Source organism: Cibotium barometz, chromosome 20 (assembly GCF_041138505.1).
Source record: "Cibotium barometz isolate CiBa-2024 chromosome 20, ASM4113850v1, whole genome shotgun sequence".
Lineage (NCBI taxonomy): Eukaryota > Viridiplantae > Streptophyta > Polypodiopsida > Cyatheales > Cibotiaceae > Cibotium > Cibotium barometz.
In genome coordinates, this window is record NC_141065.1 from 39,703,738 (window position 1) to 39,715,171 (window position 11,434).

Consider the following 11,434-nt stretch of genomic DNA (forward strand, 5'->3'; position numbering starts at 1 on the left):
GTTGTTGTTGTTGTTGATTCTGGGACTGTTGTTGTTGCTGCTGCTGCTGGCCATAATTCTGATTACCTGTTCGGCCACCTCCTTGACCGCATCCACGGCCTCCTCTACCTCGTCCTCTTCCTGAACTCGTGTAGAAAGCCTGTTGCTCTGAACTATTTTTGCTTTGTGAAGACTGTTGGTCTTCACCCAAGTTCTTCTCTTCGATAATCAGCATAGACACCAAATCTGTAAAGTTGGGAATGTTTTCCCGAGTCTGAATAGACGTCTTAAACGCCTTGTATTGTGGCCCGAGACCACGTAGACAGACTTCTACCTTGTCATCATCATCTACTGACACACCAATAGATGCAAGGGATTCCACAATACCCTTTATCTTCAGCGCATAGTCATTCACAGACATGCTCTTTTTCTCCACAGTATGAAGTTCATTCTTCAACTGTATCTTACGTGCCTTGGTGTTTGTTTCATAAAGCTTTACCAAGGTGTCCCACGCCTCCTTGGGGGACTTGGCATCCTGAATGTGCCCAATCATGGTGTCCTGTATACTAATGGAAAGCCAATACATAACCTTCCTGGCTCCTTGGTTCCAGTCTTTAAACTCTTTCACATCTGCAGCAGTCGGATTTATATCCGGTATCTCCGGTGCCTCTTCATGCTCACCTTCTATGTAGTCCCAATAGCCTTTTCCATCAGGAAATTTGTCAACCTGAACCTCCAAGCATGGAAGTTATTCTTATCCAGCTTTTCAGCCACAATCTGTGTTATGCCATCATTAGACATCTTGCCAAACACACAATTTTACCAGAACCTGCACTCTGGTTTTTTCTGCACAAATGCTGTATTTTCTGCACAGCGGTACTGCAGTACTCTCAAATGTCACAACCAGTGACTTCAATGCATATACATACACCCAGTGGCAACTGTAGACCTCTTTGCAGCACCCACAGTGTCTGCACAGTCAATCTGTCTTCCTGCAGTACTTAAAACAGAGTTCTACAGAGAATCGATGACTTACCCGCAGTGCTCGAAATAGCCTGCTTTCTGAAAAACGGAGGTCCAGACGCGCCCGAAACGCGTTTTCGGCCCAAAAATTTCGGTCCAAAGGACTATATAGTTGCCCTATAGCTTCACTCCCGCGAAGAAAGCTCCTCAATTGGAGATCGTTTGCCGGTGCCTCCCGTAGAGCTCCCGACAAGGGTGTAGTCACCAACACAATAGGGAAGAGTAGTTGAAGCTCTTACCCTCGTACCGCTTCCTGTGGTTCTCTTGCTTGCAGCTCAGCCCTTAGCACGAACCAGGCTCTGATACCATGAAAAGATGCAGGGGGGAAGAGAGCTTGAGCTCTTGCAAGCACACACACACACTCACAAAACCCTAATAGAGAACACACAAGGTGAGAGACTGAAAATCTTCTTCTTCTCTACTCAACACTCAACACACCATATACAAGAATAAGAGTACACACAATATGAAAGGTACTCAACCAGATACATACACGAGTTCTCTATAGTGTGAACCCGACTAAATGAGCTGGCGCTATAACTATGCCAGTCTCTAGAGTGGCTGTCACACAGCCTGTCATCCCACTGGCCGCATATCACCCAAGATCTCACCAACCATGCCAGTGGTGTAAGTGTGGGGCCTATCCCCCAGGCGGGTCATCAGTGTCCACCGCCTCACTAGAGCTCGATATCTCAACATGGAATGTGTAGAGCTGGAGCAGGTCCGCACAAATGACTTGACTGTTCTGGTGTCATGATAAGTATAAGTGACGAGCGTCGAGACTGTATTTGAATAGCGAAAGCCTATCTAGGTCTAGGCCAAGCGAGTGAAACCATGTACGAAGTCTATGGAACCAGCATCTCTGAGTACCTGCATCTGCCAGAGCTTGGGATAAAGTCAAAGCAAGCCATGGAAGCCGGGTGCAACCCTCTTGTGTCTCCAAATCTGAGGATCCGCTATATGATAGTCTGGAAGGCTACATCGAGGACCAATGGTGAGGCTCCAAACTCTGCCAGTAAAATGTGGTGGGGTACCGAAGGCTTGGCTCTGATGAGCCTGGAAAATAGTAGAACCTGTACCCTCTCGATCGCTCTCCAGTCGTCCAATCCGAGGTTCCAGGCCCAGAAAGGACTCCCATACATGGTGGCAGGTCGCACTAATGTGTCAAACAAGAGGGACTTTGTGTCCGGGTGCTGGCACTAATGTGTCAAACAAGAGGGACTTTGTGTCCGGGTGCTGGCACTTTGAGACTGATGACACTGTCTCTCGAGATGTGCCAGTGAAGCATATCCTCTCCGCATCCTGTCTCGAGCCGCTGGTATCACAGTGAAGTAAGGCCCTATGAAGACCACCCCTAGGTACGTGTAACATCTGACCAGCTCCACCTGCTCTCCTCCAAACACGAATCCCTCATGTCTCTGGAATGTTGAATAAGAGGTGTTGAAGATCATTACCTTGGTCTTCCCAAGGTTCACATTCAACTCCCTGGCAGAACCTATGAAGAGCATCCAGGTGCATATGAAGTCCCTATGTAGTGAACAAGATCAAGACCACATCATCGGCATAAAGAAGAATCAAAATAAGAGCTCCTGCCAACAATGATCCCTCCCCCCCAAGGTTTGCATGAAAGTCTCTAGCTCATCGATGTATAACCCGAATAGTGTAGGTGAAAGAGGACAGCCCTCTTTCACCCCTATCGTGCTATGAATCTCATTGGAGAGCTCGGTCATGGTCCTAACTACCTGTGACATGCTCATATAGTGCTACTATAGCCCCCTGAATCTGCGTGCTGTATCCCAACTACTGTATCCGGTGCAAGAGATGGTGTCTGGGAACAGTATCAAATGCTCTCTTGAAGTCTACGAAGCAGCAATAGAGACGCTGGCTCCGTGATCTTGCCTCCTCCACCATGGCCCTGAGAGTAAAAATGTGATCTAGTGTGCAGTAGTCCCTGCGGAATCCTGCCTGTCCCCATGCTCTAAGTCATGTCTCTTCTGCCTGCTCATTGATCTAGATCTCTAGAATGGATGCAAAAATTGTTGAGATATCGAGCTCATCTAGTGAGGCGGTGGACAACACTGATGACCCGCCTGGGGGATTAGCCCCACACTTACACCACTGGCATGGTTGGTGAGATCATGGGTGATATGCGGCCAGTGGGATGACAGGCTCTGTTTGTGACAGCCATTCTAGAGATTGGCATAGTTATAGTGCCAGCTCATTTAGTTGGGTTCACACTATAGAGAACCCTAGTATATATTTGGTTGAGTATCTTTTCATATTGTGTGTACTCTTATCCTTGTATATGGTGTGTTGAGTGTTGTGTGAAGGAGAAGAAGATTTTCAGCCTCTCACCTTGTGTGCTCTCTTTTAGGGTTTTGTGAGTGTGTGTGTGCTTGCAAGAGCTCAAGCTCTCTTCTCCCCTGCATCTTTTCATGGTATCAGAGCTTGGTTCATGCTAAGGGCTGAGCTGCAAGCAAGAGAAGCACATGAAGCGATACAAGGGTAAGAGCTTCATCTACTCTTCCCTATTTGTGTTGGCGACTACACCCTTGTCGGGAGCTCTACGGGAGGCACCAGCAAAAACGATCTCTGATTGAGGAGCTTTCTTCGCGGGAGTAAAGCTATAGGGCAACTATATAGTCCTATTGGACAAAAATTTTCGGGCCGAAAACGTGTTTTAGGCATGTTAGGACCTCCGTTTTTCAAAAAGCAGGCGATTTTGAGCACTGCGGGTAAGTCATCGATTCTATGCAGAACTCTGTTTTAAGAACTGCAGGAAGACAGATTGGTTGTGTAGACATTGTGTGTGCTGCAAGGAGGTCAAGAGTTGTCATTGGGTGTATGTATGCACATTGAGGTCACTGGTTGTGACATTTGAGTCTAGTACAGTACCGCTGCAGAAAATACAGCAGTTTGTGCAAGACAAACCAGAGTGTTGTTTCTGGTAAATTTGTGTGTCTGGCAAGATGTCAAATGATGGCATAAACTAGATTGTTGCTGAGAAGCTTGATAAGAACAAATTCCATGCTTGGAGATTCAGGTTGACAAATTTCCTGATGGGAAAGGGTTACTGGGACTACATAGAAGGTGAGCATGAAGAGGCATCGGAGATACCGGAGATCAACCCGACTGCTACAGATGTGAAAAACTTCAAGGATTGGAACCAAGGAGCCAAAAAAGTTATGTATTGGCTCTCTATCAGTATATAGGACACCATGATTGGGCACATACAGGATGCCAAGTCCCCCAAGGAGGCGTGGGACACCTTGGTAAAACTCTACGAAACGAATACCAAGGCACAAAAGATACAGTTGAAAGGGGGAGTCAAAGAGGTCGTGGAAATTGGCAAAGGTAGTATAATGATACACGTGGATGCTTTTATTGTGGTAAGCCTGGACATGTGCAGGCAGATTGTTATAAGAAGCAGGCTGACATGAAAAATGGGAAATTGTAGCAAAACAACTATGCATCCTCGAGCAAAAACAATAAGGATAATGAAAGGTTATTTGTTATGCAGCATGTTGTTAATGCCATGTCTGCAAATGTTGAAGCAGCACATAAAGATGATGTATGGTACGTTGATTCAGGTGCTTCGAACCACATGACAAGTCATGGGGAGTGGTTCAAGGAGATGAAAAACCTTGAAAGACTAGGTTTTGTGGAAACACGCGATGACACTACTCATCCAATTGCCCATGTTGGAGATGTGCCATTGTCTATGCAGCAGGATGGCAAAGTGAAGTACCTTGTAGATGTACTTCATGTTTCAAACATAACAAAGAATCTAGTTTCAGTTGGCTAGATGATTGAGCAGGGTTTGTAGGTTCGGCTGATGGTTGTTATGTTGAAGACTTTAAAGACAAGTGCAGGTTGGTTGCAAAAGACAACAAAGTGGGCAGAATGTTTACATTGAATGTAAACATGCCTGAAGTGAGTGCTGCGATGTTTGCAAATGGTTCAGGAATTGTTGCAGACACAAACATTCGGCATAAAAGAATTGGACATGTGAACGTGCACAGTGAAGTCTATGCAGACTAAAGGAATTGTGACAGGGCTGCCAAAGTTTAAAGTTGAAGGTATGCAGAAAATATGTGAAGCATGCCAATTGGGAAAGCAAACAAAGCATGTGTTTCCACGTGACAGAAACATGAGCAGAAATGCACTAGATGTTGTGCATTTCATATGTATATTGTCACGTGTTTCCACGTGACAGAAACATGAGCAGAAATGCACTAGATGTTGTGCATTCATATGTATGGGTAACTACGAAGACCATGTCTATGGGAGGCTGCAGGTATTATGTGACATTTATTGACATTTATTGATGACCACACCAAGGAAAGTGTGGGTATACTTCATGAAGGAGAAGAGTGAGGTGTTCACTCATTTTTAGAGTTTCAGAGTTATGGTTGAAAAGTAAATAGGGAAATATGTAAAGTGCCTAAGGTCAGATGGAGGGGGAGAGTACTTCTCCAATGAGTTCTCTGAATTTTTGAAGAAGAATGGTATTCAGAGACAGTTTACATGCAGATACACTCCGCAGCAAAATGGAGTTGCTGAGCGAAAAAATAGGCACATTGCTGAGATTGCGCGAGCATTGATGGGAGAGAGAAGAATATGCTGCAGAGCTATTGGGCTGAGGCTGTTTCTACAGCAATTTACATCATGAACGGGACTCCAACTCCAACCATACATGATGTAACTCCAGAGGAGAGGTTTACTGGCAGAAAACCTGATTTGTCTCATCTGAAAGTCTTTGGATGCATTACATATGTGCATGTGCCAGATGAGCTGAGAACTAATCTGGATCCAAAAGCTGAGAACTAATCTGGATCCAAAAGCTGAAAAATGTGTGTTTATTGGGTATTCCCTTGAGCAAAAGGGATACAGGTGTTATAACCTTGCTACACACGTGAGTTGAGGGTAAGCAGGGATGTTGTTTTTTATGAGATGAGCAGCTGGTATGCTGTTGAAAAAGAAGCTATTGGGGCTGATGTGAGTGGAAATGTGGTTGCACAGAATGCAAGTCAGCAATCAGAATCTTTGAGTGGACCAGGAGAGCCCACATGCATTGATGAGGCTGTTGGAAATGTGTGTTGGAAGAAAGCTATGGATGAGGAGATGGTGTACAAAGTAAAACATAACAGTGATGGAAGCATAAGCAGGTACAAGGCTAGATTGGTAGCCAAAGGATATGCACAAACATATGGCATTGATTATGAGGAAACTTTCAGCCCAGTTGCCAAGATGGCAACAGTGAGAGTTGTGATAGCAGTGGTCGCGTCAAAGCAATGGTCTTTACATCATATGGACGTAAAGAATGCATTCTTGCATGGGGATTTGCAGGAAGAGGTGTATATGTTACATCCACCTGGTTATGAGGATGTGAGTCACCCCGAGCATGTTTGCAGGTTGAAGAAAGCCTTGAATGGCTTAAAACAAGCACCAAGAGCATGGTCTGACAAGATTTTTGAATATCTTGTCACTATTGGCTTTCATGTAGCCAATGCAAATTTCTCGCTATATGTGAGACACAGTGATAGAGGGGTTGTGCTTGTTGTCATCTATGTAGATGACTTGATTATTACGGGGGGGGACCATGATGCATAGATCTTTGATGTAAAGATCTTGCTTAGACAGAAGTTTGAGATGAAGGATCTGGGGGAGCTCAGATATTTCTTGGGCATTGAGGTGATTAGGTCACCACATGGTATTGGATTACTGCAGAGACAGTATGGCTTGGACATGTTGTCCAAGTATGGTATGATAGGTTGTAAGCCTATCTCAGTGCCATTGGATCAGAATGGCAAGTTGAGTGCAGATTGAGGAGAGATTTTGGAGGATCCTACTGTGTATAGGCGCATAGTAGGAAGCTTGATGTACATGACGATCACCAAGCCAGATTTGAGCTATGCTATTGGGTTGGTGAGTCAGTTTATGCAGGTTCCTCGGATGCCGCATTTGGATGCATTGAGACGCATACTGAGGTATGTGAGGTCTACTTTGCATTGTGGACTATGTTATGAAACTGGGACAGAGATATGTGTACATGGGTACACATATGGGTACACAGATGATGCTGATTGGGCTGGTAGTATCTCAGATAGAAGATCTACTAGTGGCTTCATGTTTTCTTTGGGGAGTGCTGCTGTGACTTGGAGCAGCAAGAAGCAGCCTATGGTTACTCTATCCAAGTACAGAGGTGCTGCTATGGCAGCATGTGAGGTAGCTTGGTTGAGAAGGCTACTTGCAGATTTGGGTCTATCAGTGGATAGACAAGTTGTCATTTTCTGTGACAACATTAGCAGTATACAAGTAGCCAGGAACCCAGTTTTCATGCTCGCACAAAGTATATAGAGGTCCACTACCATTTTGTCAGAGAGGGTTTTGGCAGGAGACGTTGACCTTGTTTATGTCAGCACACAGGATCAGGTCGCTGACATCTTCACCAAAGCATTGGGTACAGAGAAGCTCCACAGATTCAGGGCTTTGCTTGGTGTACATGAGATGGAGTTGAGCTCGAGGGGGAGTGTTGAGATATCAAGCTCATCTAGTGAGGCAGTGGACACTGATGACCCGCCTAGGGGATAGGCCCCACACTTACACACTGGCATGGTTGGTGAGATCATGGGTGATATGCGGCCAGTAAGATGACACGATGTGTGATAGCCATTCTAGAGACTGGCATAGTTATAGCGCCAGCTCATTTAGTTGGGTTCACACTATAGAGAACCCTAGTATGTATTTGGTTGAGTACCTTTTCATATTGTGTGTACTCTTATCCTTGTACATGGTGTGTTGAGTGTTGTGTGAAGGAGAAGAATATTTTCAGCCTCTCACCTTGTGTGCTCTCTTTTAGGGTTTTGTGAGTGTGTGTGTGCTTGCAAGAGCTCAAGCTCTCTTCTCCCCCTACATCTTTTCAAAAATCTTGGCTCCATGACATGGCCAATCATAATGGTCCTGTAGTTTGCTGCGTCCATGGGGTCCTCCGACTTGTGTATGGGTACTATAGTGTTAGTGAGCCATGTGGATGGGAGGCCTGTATAGACTGACTCGTTAAAGAGGCGGGAGAGGGTCAGGGTAAGGCATCAATCCCATGGGTTACAAACTGTGCTTGTAACCCATCATGGTCCTTAGCTCTCCCGTTCTTTAATCGAGATACAACGTACCTAATGTTGGCGACGGATAACAGGTCAGAAGATATGGATCTGGAGTCCTGGGGTGGGTCCATGGTGAGCTGGTCAGGGGTGTCATAGAGTGCGGAGGTGTAGGCAGACCAAACCCGGGGATCTGTGAGCGGAGAGTGGGACTTGAGGCGAAGGAACCTTTTCCAGAAGTCCTTGGAGTCACAGCTAAAAAGTGGGACTTGAGGCGAAGGAACCTTTTCCAGAAGTCCTTGGAGTCATAGCTAAAGAGTAAACTCCTTAGCTCCTCCTCATTCCGGATCAGGAACTGACGTTTCTTGCATCTCGTCAATCGCTTGTAGTCCCGCCTGGTCTGTGCTAGGCAAGGTGCAAAGGTCTTCTCCTCGAAACGTAGGTGCCAACGCATGGCCCTACATTCGTCGTCATACCAACCGTTGCATGGGACCTTGCCTATAGGCGGGGGACGGGAAGAGTGGGTGGTTTGATTGGGAAGGAATCGTGGGCTATTGTGAGCATGGACTCATGGACGAAATCCCTTCTCTCCTGTGTGGAGTGTAGGGAATCGAGGTGGTTGGTGGTGATGAGCTGAGATAAATGGAGGTTGTAAAGATCGTCCAGAGAATGGTCAAAGTGAATCTCGAGGTATGGCTGTGGATCTGGAATGTCTGGGTGGAGGCTCGTGTGTCATAGGTGTGAGGGTGAACGTGATGTGTGAGTGGTTTGCAGATGGGAGTGGGTGTGAAACTCTAAGGCTATGAATGTCGGGGATGAGAGCCGGAGGACCCATGACGTAGGCAATGACGTTGCAACCTGTGCCCCCAAAGGGGAAGCACGTGGCTCTATGCGAAAGAGGCCATCTATGCAAACTGTTATAGATAACCAGACTATGAGCAAAAAGAAGATCTAGTAAACATCGTCCATACCTGGTAACCTCTACGTGAGCATCGTCAGAATGTCAGTCTAGGTCACGTGGCTCTATGCGAAAGAGGCCATCTATGCAAACTGTTATAGATAACCAGACTATGAGCAAAAAGAAGATCTAGTAAACATCGTCCGTACCTGGTAACCTCTACGTGAGCATCGTCAGAATGTCGGTCTAGGTCATGTGCCTGCACTGTATGTACGATGATGGGGTCCTCAATGAAGTCCAGGATCTCTACCTATCTGTCTTGCGTCCTCACGTTGAAGTCTCCAACTAGGAGGATTTCTCCATGGTGGCTGGAAAACTCTAACACATCTGCTTCTGCCGATAGATCCTCAAATGGGGAGACTCTGGGTCCCGTGGTAGCTCTAGCATATGCTGAATCACTAGGTGGGAAGTAGCACATTGCGACAAACAGATCTCTGAGAGGGGGTCTCCTGATGCAAACCCATAAGTAGCTGGCATGTGCATCGCGTCTCTCAACCGATATATGTCATCTGAGATGCTCTCTAAATAGAACCGCTACCCCACCCGATCCCCTGACACCGCCTGTCAAGCGTGCTTGGTCCCTGAAGGCGGACTCCCAAATGTAGCCTGTGAACAAGCGGTAGTCCTTGCTCTAGACTCTGGTGTGTCTTTGTCATAGGAACACTATATCTCTGCATGAGGAAGTCAAGGAACCATTGCAGTTCCAGACTGCAACCCGGAGTGTGTCTTGTCGTCTGTGTGTCTCATGGGCCCTATCCCATCATGCAGTTGGAGCGGGGGTGGGGGCCGTGAGTGGCCTCCTGAGTGGCCTCCTAAGGGGTCCTGATATAAGACGTCCATCTCGTACCTCCGCCCACTTGCCCTCCTTGCGGAGGGCATCTTTCTATGTCAAGAGCGCCTTGCGCTCGCGGTGACCTGTAATAACGGTGTCAGGTCCTCGTCCATGAAAACCTATGGTCATCCGTAGAGCCGTCAGTCGTGCCTGCGCATCCCTGAATTGGATGACTAGGGGCTGGTGCCTGGTGGGATCCCTACCGGCTCTGTATGCATCAAGCACCCCGTGGTCTTGTACCCCTAGAGTCTAGGATACAAATGTCACTGCCTGGGCCACTGGTGTCACTGCAAGGAGTGGCTGAATGCCACAGATCCTGATGTTGAGGGCCTTAACGGCCCTCTACTTTATCTCTACCGCTGTGGCTAAGATAGTGGGGTGCTAGGTGGGGGGTGAACGTCTAACCACGTCCACCCACTGTTTGGTCCGCTGGACCTCCGCCGACCGGAGGGTGGTGATCTGCTCCTGTACCGCAGCAAACTGCTGCTACTGAGGTAAAATCCAAGTGCTGGATCCTGGTCCTCTGTATGGCCTGCATCTGATCTGTCTGGCCATGAAGCTCGGCTAATAGAGTCTTGTGTGACACCTGTAGGACCTGCATGTCGGTGCGGAGGGTCCCAATCGTGTCTATGAGGACTCTAGCCTGGAAGAGTCTAACTAAGCCCCAAGAGAGGCTATAATTGTCTCCTGAACTTGCCAAGAGGGCTCTGAGCTGCAAGTCAAATCTCGTGAAGTCCGTCGTCTGTAGATAGGTGGGGAGGGAGTAGAACTGTGAGGTGGGGTCAGTGATGAGGATGAGCCTGCTGGTGAGGACGTGAGGATCTGGGTGGGCTGTGAGGGGTAGAGGGTTGGGGTCGACTAAGAGAGGAAGAAAGGGGGGGAGACGGTCTGTGAGGGAGTGAAGGAATGGGTGGGGAGGAGAGAGGCATGTGTAGAGTAAGGAGTCGGGTATGGAAAGGGGGAGGGAATGGGTGATGGGTGAAAAATATGAGGCAGGGGTGGGTACTGTTGAGGTAAGAAGAGGAGTAGGGGAGGTTGTGGGGGAAGAGAGGGGTGACGAGGTAGGAAGAGGAGTGGGGGAAGAGAGGGGTGACGAGGCAGGAAAAGAGGAGTGGGGGAAGAGATAACTGTGTAGGGTAGAGAGAGAGAGAGACAGAGAGAGAGAGAGAGAGAGAAGAGGAATAGAGAGAGAGAGAGACTAAGAGATTTAGTGAGAGACAGAGAGAGAGAGAGAGAGAGAGAAGAGGAATAGAGAGAGAGAGAGACTAAGAGATTTAGTGAGAGAGTTAGAGAGGAAAGAGAGTCATATATATATATATATATATATATATATATATATATATATATATATATATATAGAGAGAGAGAGAGAGAGAGAGAGAGAGAGAGAGAGAGTTAAAGCGAGAGAAAGTTGGAAAGAGAAAGAGTTAGAGTATATAGATATATATATATATATATACACACAGAGAGAGAGAGAGAGAGAGAGAGAGAGAGAGAGAGAGAGAGAGAGAGAAAGTTGGAAAGAGAAAGAGTTAGAGAGGG